The sequence below is a fragment of the Megascapheus bottae genome, chromosome 18, assembly GCF_031878675.1.
Source record: "Megascapheus bottae isolate mThoBot1 chromosome 18, mThoBot2.hap1, whole genome shotgun sequence".
NCBI classification, from domain to species: Eukaryota; Metazoa; Chordata; class Mammalia; order Rodentia; family Geomyidae; genus Megascapheus; species Megascapheus bottae.
In genome coordinates, this window is record NC_143526.1 from 18,442,869 (window position 1) to 18,463,836 (window position 20,968).

The window sequence follows — 20,968 nt, forward strand, 5'->3', positions numbered from 1 at the left end:
ACATTTGTCTATTAGCCGGAAGCAATTCCATCCTTCCAGTTGTTTAAAGAACAACCCTTGCAATCATCCTTAGTTTCCTCTTTGGTTCTAGCTTCAAAAGACATTTAAAATTGGAACTCTGGTTAGCTATTACTGTCATTTTTTTTTATGGTTGTGGGGCTTGAACTTAGGGTCTGAGTACTGTCCCACAGCCTCTTTGTGCTCGTTTACCTTTCTACCATTTGGGCCAGCAAACATTTCCCAGTTTTGGGGTGGTTAATTGGAGGTAAGAATCGCATGGCAACTTTTCTGCTCAGGCTGCTGCCTTCAAACCAGAATGCTCAGATCTTACCTTGCTGAGTAGCTAGGATTACAGGCGTGAGCCACCAGTGCCTGGATTACTTCTGGATTTTGAGTGTTTAATTGGAAGTAAGAGTCCCATACACTTTCCCAGCCAGGCTAGCTTCAAATGACTATTCTCAGATTTCTGCTTCTTGAGTAGCAAAGATAACAGGCCTGAACCAGCAGCAGGGCACTAGGCTATTATCTGCCATCTTGATGGAGCCACCCACTTCTCCTGGGGATTATTTATAATAAGCTACTGCTTTCTAGCTAAATGACATCCTCTCCAAACAAATAATTTTGGTTAAAAGAATTGACCAGATTCACCAATGACTACAATGGTTTCCTAATTCATGCAGAGTTGAATGGGATGTCATGGATTTGCCTACAAGGTTACAAACCATCTGTCCTAAGTTCTTATTCTGACTCCTAAGTGGCTTCCTCTTCTGGCTGAACATATCTTCTCTCATGCACAAGAAACTACAGTGTCATTTCAGGTATTTCCAGGAAGGATTTTGCTAATCCTGATCTCTCATAGATCTTTCTCAAGATCATCTACTTGGTTCATGCCACCTCCTTCAAATCTCTGCTCTTATCTCTGCCTTCATGAGGCCTTTCCTGACCCCATTATTTTCTGTGTGATACTAGAATCTGTACACTTGCTTCCTTTCTCTTCTTTATATTTTCCTTTGGCTCCAAGCATGTTACCTAAATTACCCAAATATTTAATTTGTATTGTATGTATCTCCTGCCTCTGTTTTCCTGCTAAAATAAAAGCTTCGTGGTAAGGGACATCTAACCATATTTATACTCATTGATGTATCCTTAGTCTGTGTCTTATCATGGTGAAGATCATAATTATCATGAGATGGAAGAAGACTCCTGTGGTGTTAGCTTTAGGTACAATTCATGACATTCTACGTAGTTTCCTTTGTACACAGTATGTGGAAAATTGTCTCCAGCACAGTCACCATAGTTTACAAATGCGAATGCATGCAGCAAAAATGATATAGAAAGTGGAAAAGAAGTGCCTATTGTTCAAGATTAAGTAGATAAATAGCTTTTATTTCCCTAGCTCATGCTTAAATCCTCTATGAGGATTTTAATCCTCTCTGACTATTATTTGAAAGAAATTCAAAAAGCATCTCAATATTATCATATTGGGAAAGAATTGCTTATTGTATTACTAAAGAGGCATCTAATTTGAGGAGGTATCATTTACTCACAGACTATAACATTATAGATATTTTCCTGAGGGGAAAAATATAGTTCAAATGCATCTCCTGAAGAAATCATGGCAACTTCCAAATTAGGATTACAAGAATATAATTATTCAGAATTAAGTAGACCTTGCAGGTAGACCTTGCATAATGGAGCAAAAGAATCATCCAATCAGATGGCATGCTTGAAATTGTCTCTCATTAAGCTACATGCTTCTCCCAATATACAGTTACAGCAAGGACATCACTTATGTCTTGAAGTATGGGCCAGTCTACATTTTCAAATGGTAAAAGTTCAGTAAACGATGATAGTTCTTGAATTACTGGTGATTTAAAGAGGTATACACATTTGACTAGGTCTCTCCTTTCTAGACCTGGAGCAGCGTGTCAGATATCCATGGGGGTCTGCCAAACTTAGTAGCCTCCAATGAAGCAGGAGAGGAAGGAATGAGAAGGAGCCAGTGGCAGAAATGCTTGGCGCATGGTGATGAGGCTAGCTCCTTGACATTGTTCATGCAGTCATTCCACAATACAATGAACACAGAAGCACACCTGACATCTGGAAACTCTCCTAGTGTTCTGGGACTTCAGGACTGACAATAGCATGTCTAGACTGAGCCAATGGGAAGAAAATAATATTGCATATGAACCAAGTCCGGGGCTCCTCTGTAAAGAGACCACCCATTTACCAGTCCTAGGAAACTCCTGTGGGGAAGATTGTTATCTTTGCTTTGATTTAGGTGACAAAACATAGTCATTTGACAGGCTTCAGCCTCAAAGGCTTGATGTGTTTCTTTTTGTTATTCTCATAATGCAAATTTGTTGCAAAACTGGTCGTTCCTGAACTTATTTTCTTTATAGTTTAAAGAGCTAAATGCTTCTTTAAAATCCCAGTTTGACGATTTTGTGACTTAATGAAGCAAGTCAGATTTGATTCTCAGAATGGTAGTGTACTCTTTGATGATCTTACTCATCAATCCTTGCATGCAAAAAAACAGTCATTTTGTTCAGTGGACTATTGTCCTTGCTGATACATAGTCATTATCAGTCATATCTTTTCATTCATTGGAGTAAGCAGTGTTCTACCCATGTTCCCCAGAGTGAAGGCTTGTACTCTAAGGCAGCACTCCTGGGAAGTGATAGAAACTTTGAGAAATGGGGAGTCTTGTGAGAGCTTAAGTTTCTGGAAGCATGCCTTAAGAGCCCAAGGTCCCTTCCTATTGTTCTCTTCCCTCCCTGATATTAACAGTTCTCTTCCAGGCTCTAACCATGTGATGCCTGCCTTGTTACATTCCCAAAACACCAGGATTAATGCTCATGAATCCTGACCTCCCAAACTGTGGGACAAAATAACCTTTTCTCTTTACAAGTTGATCATTTCAGCTAATTATAATAGAAAGCTTACACAATTTGTCTTGGCCCATGAGTTCACTGAGGATGAAGACCTCTTTATCTCTAACATCATACCATCTGTCCATGCCACTAAACAGGTGTGAATTGCAAGAAGGCCTTCATATGTGTGTACACACATTCATGTGGGAAATCAGTTTCTGTTGTAAATATGTTTGTATCCTGGTAATTTTACTTTTTTGTGTTTTCTACCTTTATTAAGAAGCAAAAAATAGCCAGCTATGGAAGCTCATGCCTGTAATCCTGGCTACTCAGGAGGCTGAGATCTGAGGATCGTGGTTCAAAGCCAGCCTGGGCACTAAAGACCTGGAGACTTTTTTGTGGAGGGGCAGCAATGAAAATCATTTACTTAAAAATATAACAAGAAAATTGTATAGCAGATTTTGAAATGTACACAGTAATTTTCAAATTTTTCTTTAACATTCTAGATAATAAGCAGATACCTGTGGCTCAGATCTACACTACTAGCTAAGATCCAAAGGATCATGGTTCAAAGCAAGTGCATTCATAAAAGTTGATGAAATCCCAATAAAAAGAGGAAAGAAATAAGCTAGAGATATGGTTCGAGTGTTAGGGCCCAACAGAGCAAGCAATTATTCCTCCACTGTTAGAGCAGAAAAGCAAGGGTAAATGATGTTTAAGCAAATATGGCTAAGAAAAATGACAACAATAATAAACAACTTTGTTTACAAAACAGGCAGTCAACTGAATTTGGTCCATGAGCCATAGTTGGATAAATCTTAGCCTTAAAAAACTAAATTACCCTAAAAATAGAAATTATACTATACTGTTAATTAATATCTGAGTGTATATGCCTAAACATACATTCTCATGTTTCATCCCAAATAAATGTATTGTTACTGCTCATCATCACTCTCCTTGTCCCACCAAATAGGTAAGTAATGAATATGTTGGGTAACTTGTGTATATTACCTTTCCTGAAAAGACAATGCAAGCTATTATAAACTGGCTGGTTTAAGAAAAGAGAAACTGGTTCTTCTACAAGTTTGAACACTCAAAGTCTAGAATCAGGGGTTGACCATCAGCCTTAAGGCTTGGGGAAGGTACTTCCATGCTTCTGTGAGACTCTTATCTCCAATTAACCACTAGAAAACTATAAGTGATGCTGTGAATCAAGGGGTGGGGTAGTAGCCTTGAGCCCAGGCCCAGAGTTCAAGACCCGCCACCACCAACAACAACAAAAAAAAAGAAGCAAAAAATATCAACTGTGATTATTTTCAGAAAAGTGGATAGGCATGTCTAGATCTCACAGGTGGGCCAATAAAATTCTCCATTTAAAGCCTTTACATAGAAATGAAAAGTTGTATTTTTTAAGTTTAGAGAAGGCAAACATGACTGCTGTAATAAGTTGTAATTTTTCCTTTCTTTATCAACATATAAAAGTCTAACAAAGGATTAAAAAGGTGCAGCTAAATGAGGAAGCAGGGACAAGACTTAATTGCAAGGCCTTCGGAGCCATGTATATCAATTTGCATTTGACCTTGAAAGCAATGGAGGTCATATGTAGAATTTCAGTGAGAGAAGTTGACACCACTTGTCAATAGCTGGACTAAAGGGGGCAACCTGGCTTGAAGCAGAAAAACCAGTTAGAAAACAGATGCATGTTCTCTCTTGCAATAGAGAAGGAATGATGACATTCCAAAGAAATGGAAGCCAAAGAAAAGAAGCTGGTCATTGATACTTATATATGTGACATAAAGAATGTATGATTGAATTATACAGTTAAATTATATATCATCAATATATGTATGTCTAGATTGAGTCATTTATTAAGAGGTGTAGAAGGGGATAAAATGGTATAGGTAAAGCGCGTTTATTGCTTGGGCAACTGGATAGCCACTAAAGAGAAGGTAGTACAAATGTGGCCAATTCTTTTGGCACTCCTCCCAATAAGAGGTAAAAATCTGAGCTGGTGTATGCCTGTAAAACACCACAGGTGAAGAGGATTATGAATTTGAGGCAAGTCTGGGATGTGTAGCAAATTCAAGGTGAACAAGAACTGTAAAGTAAGACCTCATGTTACAAAATAAAAAGAGCCAAAAATACTAGTCCTACATTCTTTCTCCTACCTTTGAGCATCACTCATGACTTCCTTGCCTAATTGCTGGTGTCAGGAGGGATACAAGAAGACAAAGGTAGCTTCTTGTTCCATTATTTTGTATTCAAGGAACCAATGACCTCGGAAAATGGACCCAGCATGTGTATTTCCAGGGAGAAGTCAGCACCAACCCTGTGAATGAGACATCTCCTCTGCCTCAGATGAGCCACCACACAGCAATCTCCAAGGAGCAGAGACATGCCTTTCTTGTGGATCCTTGCCCAAACCTCAGTTTCTTGAGAAACACAAATTATGGCTCTTGTGTTAAATCTGTAAAATTTAACATGATTTGCTAAGCAATTGCTGGTAACAAGGAAAATGAAACCAGGCAATAAAAAGGGAAATTGTTTTGCATTCTCCTAGTGCAACCACAGTGGATAAAACCAAATGTGGCTCACCTAATTGTCCCTACTGGTTTGGATGTCATAAAAAAGCAGAGTGTCCTTTAGATGGGGGACCCAGATATTCTGGATAAGTTAAGAAAAAGTTAATTCAGATTCAAATTAGCAAGGGAGAGAAGAGAATATATTAAATACTGTAAGATTATGCTTTCATTTTGTTTGAACCACTGGAGGAAATCCAATCCCAAATTAATATAACAAAACCAGAAGCGTGCTTAAAAAATGTATTTCATCATATTGCAAAGTTCAGCTTGGGGTAAGGTATTAATGGATCCATGCTAATAGTTACTCTAGTAAAAACACTGTTTTCATTTTGTAAGTGAACAAAAGAAGATTAAATGAGTGACTGTAGAACTGCCTACGTTATTGGTAGACGCCATCCCTATATTAAGTTGGAGATCAATATGGCTCCAGATCAATATCAGAGCCTGTGTCAGGGGCCAGTACATATATGTGACAGATTCAGCCAAGTGGGAAAAAAGAACAAACAACTCTTTACTATTATTTGAAGTATCCTTTTTTTTCTTCCTAAAACTTTGGTCACATAAAGACAATTCATTTTTAAGTGGTTGTATTGAGGGCTGGGATGTGAAAAAGATTAAAGTAGTTTTATTAGAGAAAGAGGAAGCCTAGAGGGAAAAAGGAATGAAAAACTCAGTGACTTCTAAAGCTGACATCAATCTGACAAGCACACTAAAGAACCAGAAACCACCTTAGTAAACCTCAGTCAATCTTCAGTAGGCCCATGTATTATTTCTATTATCATCCTAATTACCCTCTTCACTGAAAAATGAAGAAAACATATCCTCAATGTGACATAATGTTCAAATTACATATATGTCCTGGAGCTTAAGAAAGGTTAGATATGTCTATTTTTTAAGTGAAGTTAACATAGCCTTTCCTATTAAGGCTATTAATACTAATATTTCTTAGATGTAATTACAATGTTTTTAGGAAATAGGTTGTTGCACATTTTTTTCTACACATAATAGAAAAAATATTTTTTTTTGCCAGTCCTGGGGTTTGAACTCAGGGCCTGTGAATGGTCCTTCTGCGTATTTTGCTCAAGGCTAGTACTCTACCACTTGAGCCACAGCATCACTTCCAGCTTTTTCTGTGATGTGGTACCAAGGAATCAAACCCAGAGCTTCCTGTATGCTAGGCAAGCACTCTACTACTATAACACATTCCTGGCCTATAATGTTTTATAATATTTAAAACAAGTTAGGTCTACCCAACACATAGTCTTCTTTTTTTTTTTGGTACTGAAAACATGTTAGGTCAATGAAGACCAAAGTGATTTAAAAAAAAAAAAAAACAGAAAGGACTGCCATCATTATCTAAGACTGGTTTGGCTTTTGTTTTATGAAGTCAAATAAATTCCAAATACCTCAAAATGAAAATGTAGCCATTTAGCCACTTTTTCTTACCATATATGACCTAGTTCTAGGCCTTTACAGTATCTCCTAACATCAGAATTGACATTAGTATCATTTCTGGTATCTATTACATAAGATAAGCATTCTACTAGGATACACATCCAAGAATAATTTTACTCTAAAGGAGGACTCCAAGCTTACTTTTTCTTAAGATAATAATTTGATTTTTAGTAATCAACTATCTTTGACCCAGAATCATTGCTCAAGTACTCCAATGTTTTAATTTTAAAACCTTGATTTTATCCATCTTTAGGATGGTCTTTTTTTCATCATATTGGCTTTTAATCTTTAAAATATTCAAAAAGCATATTGTTAGATTGACCAAAGAAAGAACAATTGTGAAAGAAAATAAATCTGAACGTATCTCAATAATCCCAAGTTTCCATCTACTTAGTTATTCTAGTAGTTGTTGTCAGAGCTGATAGTTCAGATATTCTTATGGCAGGCATATAATAGGTATAAAGTATATTTTATTTAGATATGATACAGATAATGACACAAAGATATCCAGTTAAAGAAAGAGGTAAGAATCCTAAGCACAAGGCTGATAAAAAAAATGAAACATAGGTTTCATGTGAACAAAGAAACTGGTCTATGGGAGCATCATTTTGTAACTGGGCTAAGTTGTAGAAAGTGAGTCAGAAGTAACCTGGCAGTATAGAATGGTTTCTACAAGTTTAGGAGAATGACTTCCTGAGCTTGTATCTTCATCTTGGACAAGCTACTGAAAATATCTACTTGCCTTAATTTGATGTTCTATAAACAGGCCTAAGAATCAGTGTCTCTTGGAAATGTAGTGAGGATTTAATTAATTGACACATATGAACATGTCACAGGCATTGTACAAGTGTAAGTCTGTTCCTTAGAATATGGAAGTCAGGCCAGTGAGGAAGTTAACTGAAGCAATGGAGACTCCAACAAGATTAGAGTTCCTTAGGTTTCCTTTGGTTCCTTCATAGACTTATTAAATCATGACCCCATGCTAAGCTGTTCTGGGTCCCTTTGCTAGAACCAGTGAAGAGTTTACAACATCTCTTAATCTCAAGAAGCAGAACACTCTTCTAATAATGGTCACTCCAGAATGTGGATAAACTTGAGGCAATTCCAAAGTTTGTTGGCCCAGAGACCAAGTCAAATTATGACCCATCTTCTCGGCTGAGAACTGCCTGGCTCCCTTACAAATGAGTAGTTTGAGAGCTTACCTCTGTCTCTTCTTGTAGAGGCTTGCATATAGGGTACCAGGCTTGAGAACGGAGTTATCTCATTCATTCCAAGAAATGAACCTGTGACGTTAGTGGGATTCATTGTGTTTGCAGGTATACTAAGGCACAGAGAGGTCAAGTTCATAGTCAATGTGAAGACTATCCCTTGTTTATTTTTGCCTCAAATCAAACCTTACTCCAGCTGAGTTTTTCAGTGTTACACCACCAGAGCTCAAGACTTAGATTCAGTAATACCACAGTATTGCAATACTGTTTAGTGTTCAGTACCACCATGCCCATAGTAAGGATTTTTTAAAAAACACCTATACTGGTAGATGCTAAAGCCAGATCTTTCCATTTCTGCAAATGGAGCTTCTCCTAACAAGGGATCTATTAGGGATTAATATTTTCCACTCCATGACAACAACATCTTGTCATTTGTGATTAAGTAATGCATATTCAATATATGATGCATCTGGATGTTGTCACAAGAACCTACACATAAGCATTACACAGGCCTGTGAACATGGTCCAGAGGAAGTCACACAGCTTTTTAGCTCTCCAGGATTGCCCAGGCAGGAACAGTGACACTACATGTAGCTGCCTACACCAGGAAGCAACCATCTCCCAGCCATAGGTAACTCTGGCCCAGAGCTCCTCTCTACTGTGCTAAGAGTCATCTTTTATTTTCTGAGGCCAATCTCAAAACAAAACTAAGCAGGTCATTTCTAGCCGTGAATTCGATGGTTTCTTCCATCAGTTCCTTCCACTATGTCTTTGAATTCTTTACCTATATGTTAATTTTGGCTTCTTACCACTGACCATTAGAAAGAGTTAGTGGCAGGTCTCACTGAACAGCTGTAGATTAGCTAAAGGCATGAATTATTTTGAACCTTCAATAGTGCTGAGCAGAGAATCTGGGAAATCTGTCCTCACGCTTTAGAGAGCTCTATGTGCTTTAGTCATGTCAGATGCAATTAGGTACAGTTCATCTCTCGTACATTCCCCAGGGATTTATTACATGAGCTCCTGCAGGTTTCCCTTTCAAATAGCCATAGATTTTATATTCAAAGCAGTGTTCAGTGATCTCTCTTATCCTCATTTTAACTCTGGGGCACTTACCCTCATGGAAAATAGGATCTGAGGAGTAGAAAACAAACACTGCACTTAGGATTCTCATGTGCGAGTACGTGCGCACGCATGCACACACGCACACACACACACACATACACACACAAAGGCAAATAAAAATACTTTCTCACATAGCAAGTGAACAAAAGCTGCATTTGTAATGGAGCGACCATCTTGCCTTTCAGATCCCTTTAATCTCCAAACTGAGGTTCATGTAAGACATACATATCTCTTCTTACGATGGTCATGAAAATCTATTTCTCTGTGATTTAGAGCTTTTTTTTTTCTTTTTGCAGATCTTGTCACAACACTGATGAACCCATCCTTTGTCTAAAATCAGAGCTTAGCCTGCCATCACTCAATAGTGCTGTACTCCCAGGACACAAGGAGCTGGAATCCAGACGTTGGATTTTCTCACAAATTTAGTTCCCGTTGAAATTACAAATAAATAAATAAAACAGAAGAGATATGATTCAAACAGTAGCACACCTGCTTAATGAGTGCAAGGCTCTAAATTCAAATCCCAGCTCTTAAAAAATATACAATTTTCAATACATAATATTGAAGCAATTTAAAAATGGTTTTCAAGAATGCATCTATTTGCAAATTCAACCACTTTTCAAGTTATATTCACTGTTTATTTTCCATCATCAGATTTCATGGAAAGAATTAGGCTTCCACACTTTTTTCAAACAAGAAGAAAAAAACTTATTTAAAAAAAGAAACAGAAAAGCACAAGGACCAATTGTCTCCTGAATTAGCTCTGTTCTGTACATACTACAATTAACCTGACAGCTGGTGATGAAAGAATAATGTAACCTCATCGTGTTCTTCTCCCAGTGCTGAGTCATTTCTCCATGAAAGTATGCTTCTCATCTTTTCTCAGTCAGGTCTAACCAACTTATTACAATATTCACCCTAATAACCTCTTCCTTCTCCACGGAGCCATCATTTTTTTTTACATAGCCTAATTGGAAAAAGTAAGCACATCTCTCATGTCAAATCTACATGCATATACATTATGTCTGATGTTTAAATTGGCTAATGTCAATGTGAGTGAGCCACACTGAACATTCTAAGATAAATCAAATTGCCTTAGAAGACTATTGTTCCTTAAAATAATCCAAAGATCACACTCATCACAGTATGGATATATGGATGACATACCCTAAATGTAGTTGATGAGAAACACACTCTTTATGTAAACAGAATGGATTGCTAGTAAATATAGCAAATGAATCTATTCATGTATTTACTCATTTGTTGCATATTTGTTCTGCACTTTCTATGTGCCTCACTTTATGTTACATAAGTATTAAAAGGAAAATATGGGATTTTCTTGTCAGTATCCAATAGGCCCAAGAAAAATGAAAATCACTGTAGTTCAAAGTAATGTTCAGTAAAAAAAAATCAAAGAAAAAGAGGACAATTTGTTGAAGTTTGCCACGATCATTTAGGACAGGATAGACAACAACAATAGAAGCTTCAAGAAGCAAAACAGATACTAAGGTAAAGAGTTAGAGGTAAGAAACCATGGGGTAACTCACAACACCTTTCCATACTGGATAGCTATTTGCTCTAGAAAAGCTGGATTTGAATCTGGAATAACAGATGGAGCTTAGTCTTAAACCCTACATTAAACTTTTGCTGTCAAACAGCAAAATTAGATGGAATCTTCTCCTTGACTAACTTAATTTCTAAAAGTAAAAGTAACTGGCCAAATAAATTATTTGGCAGGATTGGAAACATTCTTTGGATCACTTCAAGTACTTTTGCTTCTGTTTCAAGAAACTTAAGCAAGGTGGATGGGTACCTGGTTGTATCCTTTGTGCTTACCAATGCTATATCTGTCCTTACCTTGTACTGTTTCTCTAGCTAACCTTTATTACTTCTTATCTAGTTTACAAGCATCAGACATCAAATGTACAGCAGGGAAGGGAGAGACTCCTCACAAAAGGAATGGCCCTCAAAAAAACAATCATATTTCTGGGCTGGGAGTTTGGACTAGTGGTAGAGTGCTTGCCTAGCAGGCACAAAGACCCGGGTTCAATTCCTCAGTACCACAGACACAGAAAAAGCTGGAAGTGGTGCTGTGGTTCAAGTGTCAGAGCCTTAGCCTTGAGGAAGCTCAAGAACTGTGTGCCCAGGACCTCAGTTGAAGCCCTAGGACTGGCAAAAAATCATATTTCAACACCACTGATGCATTGTTTTCATGGTTATACAGTGCTGGCACTTAACGTGATGCAGTTCCTCAGATCTTGCCTCTGAATACATGTGAGGAAGACTATACAGTATTTGTATGGTATAAAAAGATGTGTTCGCTTCTTTAAATCTAAGAATTAGAAATAAACACTTTCAGAGCTTCCAGATATTTGAGAGTGAAACAAGTTCAAAGTAATGAATCAATACCATTTTCATCTCACAAAGTCACTTAAAAAAAAGGCCTTTACGGGGCCGGGAGTTTGGCCTAGTGGTTAAAGTGCTTGCCTAGCATGCATGAAGACTCGGGTTCGATTCCTCGGTACCACATATAGAAAAAAGCCAGAAGTGGTGCTGAGGCTCAAGTGGTAGAGCTCTAGCCTTGAGAAAGTCCAAGGACAGTGCTCAGGCCCTGAGCTCAAGCCCAGGACTGGCAAAAAAAAAAAAAAAGGCCTTTACAAAATGATGTTTGCAGGCAAAGTATAAATATGTTTATGAATGTATCCCATAAATCAGTGTTAGAGACAGGTAAGCTCAAAGCAATATTGTGCTGGTCTACAATTTTCTATGCCTTCAACAAATTTCACTTAATTCCAGAAGTTTTGAGCAAATTTTGGATTAACTCAATAACACAACACAAACTTAAAACAGTTTTTAATCAATTAAAATATCAGTGTCAAAAAGGTTTTAAATCTCAAGAATTCAACTAAAACTTATAAAGGGCCATATAAGCTCTAAAGATGAAAGTACTAGAGGTAGACCCAAGTGATTGTAGTTATAGATGATGAAAGATAGAGAAATATGAGTTCTTGCTAGTGTAAAGTCTTAATAATAAGCTTAATTATAATACCATGAAAGCCCAATAAGATAAAAAAAATTATAGTGTATATTTATTGTGTTTGTTCCATGATCCATGCTTGCTTTGAGCACATTTGATATATTAATTCCAAATAAGTTGCTTTCTTAAAATCTCAGTGGTAATAATAACAGTTAATAACTAATATTTATATGTTTATTTACTTTCAGACACTCACTATGGTAAATAACCTCATCTGTAGCACGCTATAAAATGCTCATAACAAACTTATCCCCAGATTCCAAATTCAGAAATTAAAAAGAGCTTTAATAAAATACTCAAAGCTACATGTAACCATTGTGAAAGAATAATTTGGTTGCCACAGGAAAAATGCTTCTCTCTTTGCCTGTCCATTTCCTTCACTCTTGAAAACTCAGCTAATTTTCCCTAGGCTTCTAGGCTGGCTGTTGAGAGGTCCTAGGGAAAGGGAATCAGAAACAGCAGGACAAAGAATGAACTAACGCAACATTAATACTCACTTGACACTATGTTGGATCTGAACAGCTTGAGGGGGAAGAGAGTAGGCAGGGGTAAGCATGGGAAAATGAGGGATGGTGTAACAATGCTTATAATGTACTCACTACCTTATTTATGTAACTGTAAGCCTTCTGCTCATTCCTTTTTTAGTAAAAATATAAATGGCATAAATATATTGATATATACGTATATGCAGAGAGAGACAGACAGACAGACAGAGACAGAGAGAGGCAGAGAGAGGCAGAGAGAGACAAAGAGAGATCCTAGGACTGAGATCTGGTAAATGCAAATATGGAAAAAGTACTGTCATTTTGAGATGTCCACTGTCACTATTTTTCCTCAGCTAGATGTTAGTGGCCACCACAGAAGAAGCCACGAGCTGAAAACGACCAAGCCTTCACTAGTACTGGCTCCTCCATAATGGCAAACCTCCTACCCTCCTCAGCTACTGCTTAGACTTAAGGTGAGAAAGAATTAGAATTTCACTGAATTAAGGCACTGAGGTTGTAAGATCTACTTATGACTATGTGTAGCTCTTTGATACTGATGGTTCTTGGAGCTAGGAGTTTGGCCTAGTGCTTGCCTAGCATGCATGAAAGATCTGGGTTCGATTCCTCGGTGCCACATACATAAAAAAATGCTGAAAGTGGCGCTGTGGCTCAAGTGGTAGAGCTCGAGCCTTGAGAAAGCCCCAAAGACAGTGCTCAGGCCCTTGATTCAAGCCCCAGGACTGATAAGAAAAAAAAAAATCCTTAACTGATGACTGTTCTCTAAATTTTATATACACATATATAAGTATATACATATATATGCATATATACAACTAATTGTATGCATACATATGTATGCATATACATAAGGATATAAGGACATATATTTATATACTACTTATATATATTAACATTACATATAATACATATAAAATTATATATTATACATTTAATACACATTATATGTGCACATATATGATTACCTATTATATTTACATATATGTACCGTGTTATATATGCATATATGTGTATATATGTATACATATGTGAGATGTAGATACATATGTTTTTGTTTTTGTTTTTTGCCAGTCCTGTGGCTTGAGCTCAGGGCCTGAGCATTGTCCTTGGGCTTTCTCAAGGCTAGCACTCTACCACTTGAGCCACAGCACCACTTCTGGCTTTTTCTATGTATGTGGAGTGCTGAGGAATCGAACCCTGGTCTTCGTGCATGCTAGGCAAGCACTCTTACCACTAGGCCAAACTCCCAGCCCCAATACATATGTGAGATACTTATTCAGCAATGCTAAATCTAATTCCTTCAAATGTTCTTTTGAGAAAGAAAAATAATTGCTTTCTATACCAGTAGCAGCAGTCAGATCCCCTGAAAAGCTTTTAATATTTTAAATTTCACTTAAAAGGAGGAAGAAGGGCTGGCAGCAGCCTATTTCCCTTCAGTGCTAGCCATGCATTTGGAGTAAATCCTTCTCCACTTCACAAGGCAGGCTGGGCATCTCCAGGAACTCCCTGTGTTTTCCACACGTCACAGACTCTCTGAAAGCTAATGATGACTCTCTTTGTGGTTTCATCCTCCAACATTCACAACAGCTCTAGAAACACATAATATGAAGTTTAAAATCTATCTCAGCTTCATTAATAATACCTACCGATGTTACTCTTTCTTTGTTGAAGCTTTGAAGTACACATCATATGAGAATTCCTAATATTCAAAGTGTTTCCCCTGCCTTAGCACCCTGAAGTTGGTGGTGGATGGGTATCATGCAAGAAAAAGAAAAGATTTAATAAAATCTCAGTTTGGGGCTGCAGGTGTAACTCAGTGGGTGGAGTGCTTGCCTAGCATGCAAGAAGCCCTGAGTTTGAGCTTACTTTTAACTACAACAATCCATGTAGGACTGGCTTCAGGGTGTGTGACCTGTGACCTGTGCTTTACAAGAGTGTGGTGAGCAAAGCTCACAAATGGTTTAACACTCCACTGTCGCCTTCACACAGCTCTGGATTATTTTTTAACAAGGGATCTATTTTCATTTTTCACTGAATCTTACAATACAGGGCTTGTTCTGTACTGAAGATAATATCTGACCAAGAACTGCAGGGGAGATTGGAAAAGAAATGGCACCTGGACATCTTTTGTTCCTTTAGTTCAAAGTGACAACACATGCAGGCCCATCCTGCCTAGCATTTCACATCTCACCCACACACTCACAGGGCCTGCAAATACTGTGTTTTCAGGAGGAATTATAAACGTATGATGCATACTTTGTTGAAAAAGAAACAGCAATGTTACATTTTCTGTTGCCTTTTAGGCTAAGAGTGGAGATCTCCTAAAGCTAAGAGTGGAGATCTCCTAAGTCCCACAGTGGTTCAAGTGGGAGTACAGTAGCCTTGGGCTGAAAGAGCTCAGAGATGACAGCCCAGCCCAGAGTTCAAGCCCTACCACTAACAAAAACAAAAGAGTGGAGACTTTGTCTTTGGGGAAAACTATCATTTTTTTTTTTAGACATGTAAACTTGTTTTGAGAGTGCAATTCTTTTGTTAGATAGAACAAGGATTTTGTTGTCACAGAAGCAAAGGGTAGGGGGCTAAAACTCTAAGAGACAGGGGAAAGAGAAGAGATTTAAGAAAGGATAATTTAAATGATAACATCCTTTTGGTAAAGAATGGGTAATGTATTTCTAGGAACAGTGTGCTTTTTTTAACTTTATTATGAGGGTTATGTATAGCGGGGTTGCAGTTACATTCGTAAGGTAGTTAGTACATTACTTTTTGAACATTGTTACCTCTTCCCGTCTTTTTCTCCCATTTACTCTCCCCTCATCACTCCCAAGTTGTAAAGCTCATTATCAACATATTGTCTTAGAATATCACTGCTACACTGGTTTCCCCTTTGTCCTTTGTCTCATCATCTTGTTTTAACCCTTCCCTTTCCTGATTCAAATAAATAAATGTGTGTACAATACACCAGCTACCAAACTCAGGTAAAACTACAACAGAGGATAAACCATAAAGGGAAAAAATAAGAAAAAGAGAAAGAAAAAAGTAAAGAGATAAATTTACATAGTACATTAAAAACAACAACCACAAGGATAAGTCTCTTGTTTCCCTATCTTGGAGTTCACTTTGCTTAGCCTCATCCTATATGGCCATACGTACACAGCTTTATACAATGGAATTCTTCACTGCCATTGGCAAGAGTGACATTGCCCCATTTGTAAGGAAATGAAAAATCTTAGAAGAAAAATCATATTAAGTGAAGTAAGCCAGACCCAAAGGACATAGACTTCATGGCTTCCCTCATTTGTAGTAATTACTGTGCATCTAAGATTTTAACATTTAAAATTAATGTGTTTCTTGCTTCATATTTAGATGAAACCAACAGATCATTCACTACATCTCTCCATCATTTAATCAAGGAAAAGTCAACTGAAGTGGCCTTTTGGGTATCTTAATGTGCAGATGGAAAAAAAAAAAACATGGATAACAGGCATAGTAGGCTAGCCAGTGTACAGGGTTTGGAATGAGGACGATCACATCAATTTTTTCTAACACCTCAGAAGCCTCTCTACAGTGGATTGAGTGGAGGTTTGATTCATTTTGTATAAGGAAATCGGTTGCTTCAAACTCGAAGAGCAATTAATGATACACCAATGTTTTTTTTTTTTTAGAAATGTTAATTTCTCATTACTTCCACAGATATTACATGTAGTGCAGAAGAAATCTACAGAAAGTAGATATAGGCAGAAGATTAGTCAAAGAGATAGAGTAACCCACTGACACAGATCCATACAGAAATACAACATTCCTGTACCTTAAGTAATATTCCATTTATTACAATCCAATTTGTTTCAGAGGCTTAAAATGCACAATGTGAAAATGTGTTCAAATATACCAGGAAGAACAGATTTTTGTTGGAACAAATATACTCCACAAGATATCCTACCAACCTTCTGTTAAGTTTCTTTACAGGAAACAAAAATACAAGTTTACCAGTCAGTCCATACTATCAACATCAAGCCTAAAAATCAACAATGGGCCTCTTCTTGTATGTATCTTCTTTACACGGACATAATATCACATGTTCTTTCTTATTATTTATAAAGCAGCCATCAAAATTATGTCTTAATTCATGAGGTTTCTCTAGGAACTCTGCATTTATTTATGAGTAAAATCAAAGCTTTTAGAAACTTAAAGTAGGGCCACCTAAACATGGTCCTTGGAGAATGCATACAATGCCTAAAGATAGTTTGTTCTCAATTATATAACACTGACAGCTTCTACATCTCAGAGCTCTGAAATTACAGACAGGTGGAAAGTATATTTTTAGAAAAAGATGATAGGATTTGAGAGATGATAATTTTATTCCTTCAATAACAGTTTTGATTTAACTACTTTTCAGATTTGTTCTTCTTGACAAGGTTGTATTAACACCTTAACCTAAAGCAAATTTATATTTATCCAACATACAGTCTATGTGCAAAATTGCTTACTGTCTGAATAAATATTAGACACGCCTTCCACCCACATTCATAAAGTAGAATGGATTTTTATACAAGTGTATATCACGAACTCTGAAAAGTGATTTAGTGTCCACCTTAATATATCACCAAATATGTATTAACAGTAGAGATTGTTTTGAAAGAATAACAGATTAATTGTTCCCTTGGACAATTTTTATGCTTAGGCCAACTTAAAAATTTGAACATATCCTCTACTAAATTATTAATCACCCATAAGACTTACTCATTCAGAAACTGTTCTGTTCTTTCAACTACAACTTAAGAAAATAGCATCTATAGCACTAAGGAGATTAGATTTCTCGTTCTTTTTTAATTTAAGCAAGCAATGGAGTGTGTCTACCTGCTGGATTCTCTACCAGTGGACAGACAACAGGGTAAAGGCAGTACACCTTAAATGCCATCAATTAAGCAAAATTGGTTTATTCATCTTTACCATCAATATCTGAGCTTTACTCTGATGGCTACTACTAAACACAATTGTTTACCTGTATTGCAAATCAAGCTGCATCAGGCTAGGTTCCCCTTAGAGAAAGTGAGCATTCCCTTCTTGTGAGTCCATTAAAAGAATCTGGGATATAATAAATGCATAATACACATATCTGAATTTTTTAAAGTCCTTGTATCCATTCATTCATTTTTTCATTCAATATACTTTGGTTTTATCATTTGCTCAGAACTATACAAGCATATTAAACTGAATTAGGAATTGTATAGTATTTTTTGAAACTTAAACTGTGCCATAAAATGGTTGAACATTAAAAGGAAAAAAATTTGTTGTTTTCCAAACCCTAAGGAAATAATTACTTCAAGTATATCTTCCTTAAAATGTTCTATAAATTAGTAGGTATTCTAAGAGAAAGCCATGCCATATAAACCAAGGCTAGATTGGGGGGTTGTTCTTACATTAAGATAATATTTAATCAAATAGAGCTGACAAAAGACTTACTATGGGGGAGCTTTGAAAACAGAACTTGAGAAAATATTATACATGGGTAACCATATTGTAACACAAAAAGGATGTGGTTTCGGAATTTATGTAAAACATTGTATTTACATAGTATATGCAATTTATATAGTATAGGAAAACATATTTGACAATGAAAACTTGTTAATTGTGAAGATCATTTAGAGTGTTCTCAACCATATTTTAGAAAATGGAAATCTAAGGAAAAGGGAAAATTCACATATATCGGGAAACATCACTGAATAATGTAATATGGTCCAACTTCTACCAACCTTCAAAATAAGCCAAGAACTTTTCTTTCATAACTGCAGATTCTGTGAAGCATGTGTCAAGCTTCATTTTAAGCCAATATTCCAGCTGAGTTTTAACAAGGAGAAGTGAGCTTAAGGTTGGAAAGTAAATTAACCAGAGTCTGAGTCTTAAGTTTACCATTTTCTAGCTAAATGAGCTTGGACAAGTTTCTTCAACTTGCTGAGGCTTTGTGGGAATAATAGTTATTCATATGGTGTTCTAAGTATAAAATAGGTGTGAACAGTGGTGTCTGGCTAAAGGCATATAGTCCATATATGTAATGAATTCTATATACATTACGCCTTTCCTGTATCTTTTTCTTTGTCTAGAAAAATGTATTCCCCTAATTTTTCTAGGTATCTCTATCCTCATTCATAGCATCTCAACTACTGTCCAATATACCTTTGTGTTATCTATTGTAAATAATATTTGACCAAACATTTTTACATTTACTAATTTGGTATTGACCCTTTAGGAAGCTACCCATATAGAGATTTCCTGTTTGGCACCAAAGTAATATCCAGTGAGCCATCATGATGAAGGGTAAATCTGTCTTTCTTCCACTATCAGGGGGTTGGAGGACATTCCCAGAGTTTTACTGCAGACGGAGTTCATTAGCCTCCTATATCTACAACTGCCAGAATTGCTGGTTAACTCACCTAAACTCCCAACTCTCCTTCTGGCTTCCAACTAACAGCATCAGCGGGATGTCAGAGGAGAAAGAGCTCAGAACATTTTTTTTCTTGCTTGCTCTTAGCTCTGGCAGTGTATGTCAATCCATGATCATGACCTTCTATGATTGTGTTTTACTTGGTCCTTCATTTTTTAACTACTCGGGTAGTTTCTTAACATCCCAATGGTTACAATTAAAATCTCCAGGGCTGCAGCCATGTTGAATTATCACCTGACAACTAAAATAACTAAACAAGAATGGGAATAACAGTTCTGGGTATCCAGTGCTCAATGACTTTGGCTTTGCACTGGTTCACTAAAACTGTGTTCCTGTTGCTCAGTTTGTCCCCCACAGGTAACAACAGCTTCCACCACATGTGTACTACATTCCCCACTTCTGAGACTACTCCTTTAATCAAGGTATCTTTATCTCTATCATCTAAGTACATTTTATTTCCTACTGTGGTCTTTGATAAGCTCCCCTTTTTCTCCAAGAGAATAAAAAATAGTGAACTGGAGAGTCTACAGGCATAAGATAAAGCAAAATATAACAAGAATAGTAATATCTCTAGAATGAGAACACAGAGATAGAAATGATTTAATTCATCCTTTAGATACCGCCCAAAGAGGGGAAAAGATTTTCTTAGGAGTCATCTCAGCTGAGTATAATTCTAGATACTCAGTGGGGTAGAGGTGGCAGAATCATAGTTTGAAACCAGCTAAGGTAACGAAGTTTGGAAAGATCTCATTGCCAACCATCAAAAATTGTGAGGTGGTAGGCATAGGTGAATCTAACTACTTAGGAACAGAAGGGTTACATTCCAGGGTTGGCTAGATGTCAGTGTAAGATCATAATCAATAAAAATAATTCAAGTAGAAAGGGCTGGGGAAAATGGACATCTCTACCAAGTGTGGAATGACTGAATAAACGAATAAAACAAGCCACATTGGATTTCTTTTAGAGATTGCAATGGATGCTGTGGCTTGCAGGTTAAGAAAGCTAGAAATCTTATTTGCTGGCAGTAGTCACAGTGTTTTCTCAGGCTGTGTGGTCAGAGCCCTAGAAGGGAACATCTCAGCAGGAACCCCCCACCTGGGTTTTGCTGCCTTCTTTCATGTGAAGTGATTGCTTTACCTTCCCATTTTGTCTTGCTGCTTTGAGCAGACTTGCTGAAAAGCATCAAAGGGGCTAGTGCAAATTGGAGGGCATGAGCATAAGCTGCAATTAGGCAAACAGAGACAGGAGGAGACCTAGATCACAGAGAGCAGAGTCCAGCCAAGAGGGGGATGGGGGGATAGCACTGCTTTGGGCTCCAGGCAGGTTTGGATAGAGTTGTCAGTTGCAGACATTCTCACCATAAATTGAGCCCTGTGCTTCTTAACTAATTCTGCTCTCTATGATGAAAGATGAGCAGGGAGAGCAATCACAAGGATGGTTATTACTTGTCCAAAAGAACACACAGGGAGATAGAGAGGGAGGGAGACAGAGAAATATTGGATCTATTGATTTATATTCAGCTTCTTTTGCAGAGATGTTTCTTCTGGCCTCCTTCAAGATCAGAAATGCTAGAACACAGATCCTGTGTTTGACAAGAGTTCAACAGATGTCCTTCTTGTTGTTTTTATAGCTATTTCAGAAATGAAATATGAACCCCTTACATTTTGAGACAATCAGTATTATACCTTAGACTTATTTCTCTTTTCTATCCTTTCTATCCTCCTGCTATGACATTTTCTTTTTATC

The 20,968-nt window shown here is 37.1% G+C and overlaps 1 protein-coding gene across 1 annotated transcript in view; it reads right to left on the reverse strand.

Moving 5' to 3' along the window:
- The window catches only part of Macrod2 (mono-ADP ribosylhydrolase 2), a 1,707,616-nt gene that overhangs the window by 1,019,020 nt on the left and 667,628 nt on the right, over window positions 1–20,968 (reverse strand). The window lies entirely within an intron of this gene.